This window comes from Clupea harengus, chromosome 4 (genome assembly GCF_900700415.2).
Source record: "Clupea harengus chromosome 4, Ch_v2.0.2, whole genome shotgun sequence".
Taxonomy (NCBI): domain Eukaryota; kingdom Metazoa; phylum Chordata; class Actinopteri; order Clupeiformes; family Clupeidae; genus Clupea; species Clupea harengus.
Window position 1 is genome coordinate 3,396,800 of NC_045155.1, and position 7,392 is coordinate 3,404,191.

The 7,392-nt window shown below is 44.0% G+C and overlaps 1 long non-coding RNA gene across 1 annotated transcript; it reads left to right on the top strand.

The window, feature by feature from the left end:
- Nucleotides 1-779: 779 nt before the first annotated feature.
- On the top strand, nt 780-2,808 carry LOC105912732. The gene is made up of 4 exons (XR_004163533.2): nt 780-882; nt 998-1,024; nt 2,354-2,376; nt 2,504-2,808. It is a non-coding gene; the product is annotated as an uncharacterized LOC105912732 (long non-coding RNA).
- The last annotated feature ends 4,584 nt before the right edge of the window (nt 2,809-7,392 follow it).

Below are 7,392 nucleotides of genomic sequence, written 5' to 3' on the forward strand. Positions count from 1 at the left end.
TCAAGTTTCAATGACTTTCAGTTACGTTAAATGACCGGACTACTTGCGTTGCGGAATGATATGAAAGATGTGAATTAGAAGCACAAAACCCGTTGCCAATGACTGCAGTCATACATATTTCGCAGCAGTGAATTTACAGACCTGCCAACGTTGGGATGGCCCATTCAAATCAACTGAACTTTTTGGAACATTCTGAAGAGTATAATAAGAGTATAATAAGTACAGGTATTTATGTTTGATTCCTAATTTACAATTGACCTCCGCGGACCGCACAGGGACAGCCAACGGGCCGCAAATAGCCCTTGGGCCGCACTTTGCCCAGGACTGATCTAGAACAAGCTAGGGCTGCATTCTATACATTTAAGTTTGTTTAGTCTTTCTTCACTAAAGCTGAGAGTTGCAAGAAAGGATCTGGAAGAGTAACTTCAATAGAAGCATCACAATCACAATCAGAAGCATCCACGAAACCTGAAATTCTAAACAATTAACACTTATTCATTGATCGCAGCTGTGGGATTCAGAGGGCAATGTTTTGGCATAGCTAGAGCTGATTACATCTGCCCCCAGTGACTGAATTTAACCAGTAACCAGTATCATGTTAATTTTCTCCTGTTTATAAAAAAACAAAACACATTGTGCGAAAATCGGTTTAGAATTAAGCGGGTTACAAGTCTGCATCGTCAATACACAGGCTTTGTTTACTTCTGATCCAATATGGCGACTACGCCGACGCACGTCAAAGCGACATGTTTGTAAATTTGACTGCAGCCTACAATTCCCGCGGTGAATCTCGTGGCGCGCTTGTTTATGACGACATACAGCATATAAATACCGTTCATTCACGTGATAGCGTTCTCTTGGAGTCAGTCCCATCTTTTTGAGGTGAGTAAAGGGCCTCCATAGAAATCGCTTGGAGGTTTTCATAAGAATCCAGTTGTATCCTGTATTATCAAAAGCCATCCGACACGTTTGTTAACTCTATTTATTTGTTCAACAGACACTCCTCCCAAACATGAGAGCGAAGGTAAGATAATCTATTCACTTAAAGAATTCTGTGCATTTTATGAACCCGTAGTTAGCCCGACTGGCTAGTCTTCTGTTCATGAAGGCTTCATTTAAAAAAAGAACCTTATAAATGCAAGTGGGTGCAAAGTGACGAGTGGTATTGTAAGGTCTTAGTGCACAATATTTGTGGTTTTGTCCTTATCGTCCAGGTAGCGTTGGAGTAGCTAACAAGCAAGCGAACATGACTGTCCAGTCAACTAGCATGCTAGCCTTATTCATGGATATCAAAAGACGTCCCTTCCAAAAAGCCTCCCGCGATATTTGTGCTCGATTCGGACCAAAGACCCTCTCCCTCCAGCTATCAAGTGCTGTGTCGGGAATGAAGTTCTTTGGTAGATAATTCCTTCTGCTCTCCACCGTGAATGGGCCTCTTCATCCCTCCTCACAACTTAAAAGCAGATGACACTTCCTGATGGACTTTATAGAAGCGAGTTCTAAATGCTCAGCCACATTAATCGTTTTTGGTCTGGTTAGAATTTCCATTTTGATCAGACGTAAAGAATGCCATTCCCCTTGTTAGGCATTATTAATACTCGTGCTCCTTGTCACTAGTGACATCCTGATTTCTTATGAAAGCACAGCACCACATTTTTGTTAACTAAAGTTGATTTGACCAATTGCATTTGTGATGGCATGAGCTATTCAAGCCACATGTAATGATTGTTTCTGCAGCATTCTATTATACATGTCCACTACGATAAATGAGTCGCATGAGGATGGATTTCCTTTCCAAATTCAATAATCTTATCTATTATGTAGGCTCTTTTTAAGCCTTCTGCTGTTACATATCCTTTAAAATGGTCAACTCTATACTTTATTTATAATTGAAGCCAACCATTTATTCCACCGATCTAAATCCTTTGGGATAGAAAAAAATTGTAGATTGGGATTTCTTTGGCGTCTGTTACAGCCGACAGCACAACATATCCCGGGCATGTTGAACTTTCTGTATCTTCCTCCGTTTTCTCTGGTAGTTGTGGGTTGTCAAGTCAAATTTATATATAACATTTAAAAACGACTCGCGTTGACTAAAGTGCTGTAGTGATTGACACAGCTAAACTCAAGGTGGGGCTGTGATCATGTTGGACACAAACATGGCGGCGCTAAAGCACTGTGACGTCACATGGTATCCATGAATAACATGAGAACATAAGTGTTGCGTAAACCCTGTGTACATTGTTGGTTTTCGCATATGTGCGCTTTTAGTAGACCTAGAAAAGTGTTGTAGGTAGTTAATCTCAAACCATAGAGAACTTGTAACCTTACTGTTCTATCTTTGTCCCCCCAGTGGAGGAAGAAGCGCATGCGTAGGTGAGTCCTTTTTGTATTACATCTGCATGTTTAGAAATCAATTCCTGTGTTTAGCTTAAGTAGTATTTTGCAAATGTGATTAGGCCTACTTAATGCTTGTGAAACTAATGATTGTTTCTGTCCTTAGGCTGAAGCGCAAAAGGAGAAAGATGAGGCAGAGGTCCAAGTAAACTGCTTCCCTTCTGCTGCAGCTGGAACTGCTCCTCCTAGACCTTCCCACCGACCCCTCGCCTTCTCCAGAAACCCAAGCTGAGGCCTTTTGAAGGACTCCTACATTCCTCAGAAGGATGCGGGCACCCTTGTTGGATCTCCTGGCTCTTCTATTTGTGATGTGCTGACCTGTGAAAGCTTCTCTTGGACATTCTGGACTTCCGCCAGCTCAGCAAAGTTTTTGTTTATATTTCCTTGAATAAAGAAATTTGATTTGGAAAAGGGGAAATGCTGTATTCTATTTCTACCACTACGATGGTACAGGTTTTTTTTTTTTTTTTTTTAATGCTCCAGTTTTATAGTTGGACTGGTGGGGGTTTAGTTAACCTGTGATGTAGTGTAGATGGTCAAATAAGGTTTTCTTGGTTAGAGTTCATGGAATTTCACCAAGTTTTAAAAAAAAAAAACGGACCAGGAAAATATTTCGCTCCATGTCTAGGAATGAAGTTCATCCAACCATGGTGACCCTGATCCCTAGGAAGCTTGATTTAACAGAACCTCACATTCCATCGAAAATGACATGCTCTAAAGGTGCCATCTGTCGGATCGCCGCAGAAATGGCATATGGTATCATAAGTGTTTTCTTTACTGTATTACCTGTAATTAGAAATTGTGTTGGCTTAATGCGCACTTCATATCTATATAGAGAGCGGGTCCTCTTCTGCAGGCTCTGCCGTGTTGTACCGCCATGTTTGTACAGTAGCCCAGAATGGTGTTTTAGTGTTTTTATGGCAACGGATGGCCACCGTAGGCTATCTAGAATATTGGAGAGGGCTGTTCAGTCGGTTGTTCAATCTTGCCGCTAGATGCCACTAAATCTTGCACAATGCACCATTAATTAAGATATAAGGTAGACGTTCTCTATTGAGAGGAGTGGTTGAAAGTGAAGCAGATAGATTGGCAAATTCATTCACATTACTTTTATTTTCTGAGATAAAAGTAGATGAATTTGTAGATTTTAAGTTTTAAGTGCCTTGACTCGTGCCTGGGAAAGTGCACTGAGTTGAGGTCATTAGAGGAAAAGAAAGCACAACTTTAGTCTTGTGACATGCTTTAATCTGACCATATGCAGGCAGTCTAGGGAATTTGTATATGTATATGTACTTGGCGGGCTGATTTTTCAAGGCTTCAAAAAGTGATTTGGTCTAAGCTGTGTCTGTTGAGGTAATACAATTTTTTTGTAGTTCCCTATTTTTTCAACATATTTGAGCTGATAACAGTTTTAACAACATTTGTTATTGGTACATATGTTAGCAAACTCACCTCTGATATTGTCTTTTCGAAGAAAAAGTAAAACCACAGCATCGCCAAATATCTGGGAAATGAGCCTTACCATTCTCCTGTCATGCATAACTGATTTGCTCACTGGACTGTTATCTCAGTACACACTGAAAGGAACACCATTAAGACAGTGCTTTTGCACAAGGCCTTCTGAGTAGCACCTATCATTGTGCAACTAGTATTTCAGGAGTATGCCACTTAATCTAACTCGAGGTTATTATTTTTGCATTAGTATGATCTAAGACCAAACTGGGAGGACAGATAACAGTTCAGCTGCACTGAAGAAAAAAATCAATCTATCCAGCTGTTTAGGGAGGGCAGAAATAATTCACTCTTCTTTTGTAGGTCCCACCACTCTTTGAGGCTGAGTGCTTGCATCACAGCAAACACCTTGATGCCGTTGCTTTACCAAAGCTACTTCTTGGTCACAGAGGCATCAGCAATTGTGCAGTCCTTTTCTTGTCTATAAAAAGCAGCCCAGAGACACTGGCTATAGTCCCTGTGGCTGACTGTTTCCCATTGTTTTAAATTCAGAATCCCGAAAGCTGGTTGGCTGCTGTCCAGTTGTCACATGCTGATGTGAGTAAACACAACGTTCTGTACTTCCTAACCCACATGTCTATATAAGGTCCCACAGCCGACAATGCATCTCACAGCAAAAACTAAGCCATCATGTCAAAGGAACTGCCTGCACAGCTCAGAGACAGGATTGTGTCCGATTGTGCACGGATTTAGAAAAACTATTTGCTGCATTGAAGGAGCACAGTGGCATCTATAATTCTTGAATGGAAGGAGCTTGGAAGAATAGTTTGGAACACTTCCTAGAGCTGGCCACCTGGCCAAACTGAGCAAATGTGGGGAGAAGGGCTTTGGTAAGAGATATGACCAAGAACCTGATGGTCACTCTGGCTGAGCTCCAGACTAGAGATCCTGTGTGGAGATGGGAGAAACTTCCAGAAGGACAACCATCCCTGCAACACTCCATCGGTCTGGGCTTTATGGTGGATTGGCCAGATGAAAACTATTCGGAAACTATTCTCCACCTTCAAAACTCTGCTCTACCCTCCTCCTCCTCCCCCAGCTACTAACCTCACTGCTGATAACTTTGCTTCCTTTTTCACAGAGAAAGTGGCAGCCATCGGGAAACAGTTCGACCAACTGTCTCCCCCCCCTAAGGGCGCAACCGTCAATGGCTCATCATTTCCTTCTTTCACCCCTCTCAGCGAGAGTGAGGTCTCCAAAATCCTAACAGGTAGCCGTCCAACTACATGCCCGCTGGATCCCATCCCATCCAATATCCTTCAAGCCATATCGCCTGCCGTCTTACCGGCAATAACACAGGTGATTAATGCTTCATTTAATTCTGGAACATTCCCCTCTTCATTTAAAGTGGCTCGGGTAACACCGCTGCTCAAGAAGCCGTCTCTCGATCCCACTCAGGTGGGAAACTATCGACCGGTCTCACTTCTCACGCTACTATCAAAAACCATTGAGAGGGCAGCTTCCAAACAGGTCACAGAGTTCCTAGCAAGGAATAATCTCCTCGATCCAAACCAGTCTGGATTCAAAAGTGGTCACTCCACCGAAACAGCCCTGTTGTCTGTGACAGAGGCCTTGAAAACAGCTAGAGCAGCAGCTCAATCCTCAGCTCTCGTCCTGCTTGATTTATCAGCTGCGTTTGATACAGTCAACCACCGCATCCTTCTGTCCATACTGTCAAGTATGGGCATTTCTGGCAAGGCGCACTCCTGGTTTGAATCGTACCTCACTGGGCGCTCGTTCAATGTGTCATGGCAAGGTCAGCTGTCTGTACCTCACCACCTTACCACAGGGGTGCCCCAAGGCTCGGTGATGGGACCACTTCTCTTTGCCATTTACACCACTTCGCTGGGCCCTATCATCCGCTCGCATGGTTTTTCCTATCATTGCTATGCCGATGATACTCAACTGTTTCTGTCTTTCCCTCCTGAGGACACCACTGTCTCGGCGCGGATCTCGGACTGTCTTGCTGATATATCCACATGGATGAAAAACCACCACCTTCAGCTGAACCTGGCCAAAACGGAACTGATGGTCTTTCCAGCCAAACAGGCCATCCACCACAACATCAGCATCAATATTGACTCCTTGTCTCTTGTTCCATCCAAAACAGCAAGAAACCTCGGGGTCATTATTGATGACCAACTGACTTTCACGGACCACATTGCCTCTGTCTCTAGGTCCTGCCGCTTTGCGCTATTCAACATCCGCAAAATCAGGCCGTACCTAACCCAGTATGCCACCCAGCTGCTGGTGCAAACCTTGGTGAATTCACGCCTTGATTACTGCAACGCCCTCCTAACGGGCCTGCCGGCTTGCGTGGTGAAACCACTACAAATGATCCAGAACGCGGCGGCGCGTCTGGTGTTCAACCAACCGAAGAGGGCACACGTCACCCCTCTACTCATTGACCTCCACTGGCTGCCTGTAGCTGCTCGCATTAAGTTCAAGTCACTTATGCTTGCCTACAGAGTGCTTGATGGTTCTGCTCCCACCTACCTAAATGCTCTTGTAAGGGCAAATGTTACACCCAGGATGCTGCGCTCTTCTAGTGAGCGTCGTTTGGCACTGCCGTCTGTGCAAGCACGGCAGTCCAGACTATTCTCATTTGTAGTTCCACGTTGGTGGAATGAGCTGCCCAGCACTACCAGAGCAGGGGCGTCCCTCTCTACCTTTAAGAAGCTTTTGAAGACCCAACTCTTCAGAGAGCACTTCCCGTCCTAACTGGCACTTCGACTAGTGCGTAACTTGCAATTACAGCAGTTACACTTCTGCACTCTTTCTTTTTTTTTATTTCATTTTGTTATATTTCTAATGTAAAGTAGTATTTATTTATTGTTACACCAGGTTCTATTGCTCGTAGCTTGAATATTCTCTCCCTTGTACGTCGCTTTGGACAAAAGCGTCTGCTAAATGACTAAATGTAAATGTAAATGTAAATGTAAAACCTCTCCTCAGCGAAAGACACAGGGAAGCCTGCTTGGGGTTAGCAAAAAAGCATAAAAAAACTATCAAGATTCTCTGGTCTGATGAAACCAAAATCGAACTGTTTGGCCTCAATTCTAAGCGTCATGTCTGGAGGAAACCAGACACCCCTCATCACTTGCCTAATATCATCCCAAAGGGGAAGCTTGGTGGTGGTAATATCATGCTGTGGGGGTGTTTTTCAGCGTCAGGGACCGCGGGCAATCGGTCAGGGTTGAGGGAAAGCTGAACAGAGCCAAGTACAGAATGAAAACTAAAACTCTCAGTCAGGACCTCAGACTGGGCCTAAAGTTCACCTTCCAACGGGACAGTGATCCTAAGCACATAGCCAAGACAATGCAGGATTGGCTTAGGGACAACTCTGCCCTTGAAGAGCCCTGACTTGAACCAACTTGAACATCTCTGGAGAGACCTGAAGATGCCTGTCCACCAATGGTCTCCATCCAACCTGACAGAGCTTGAGAGGATCTGCTGATTAAAATGGCAGAAAATCCCCAAATC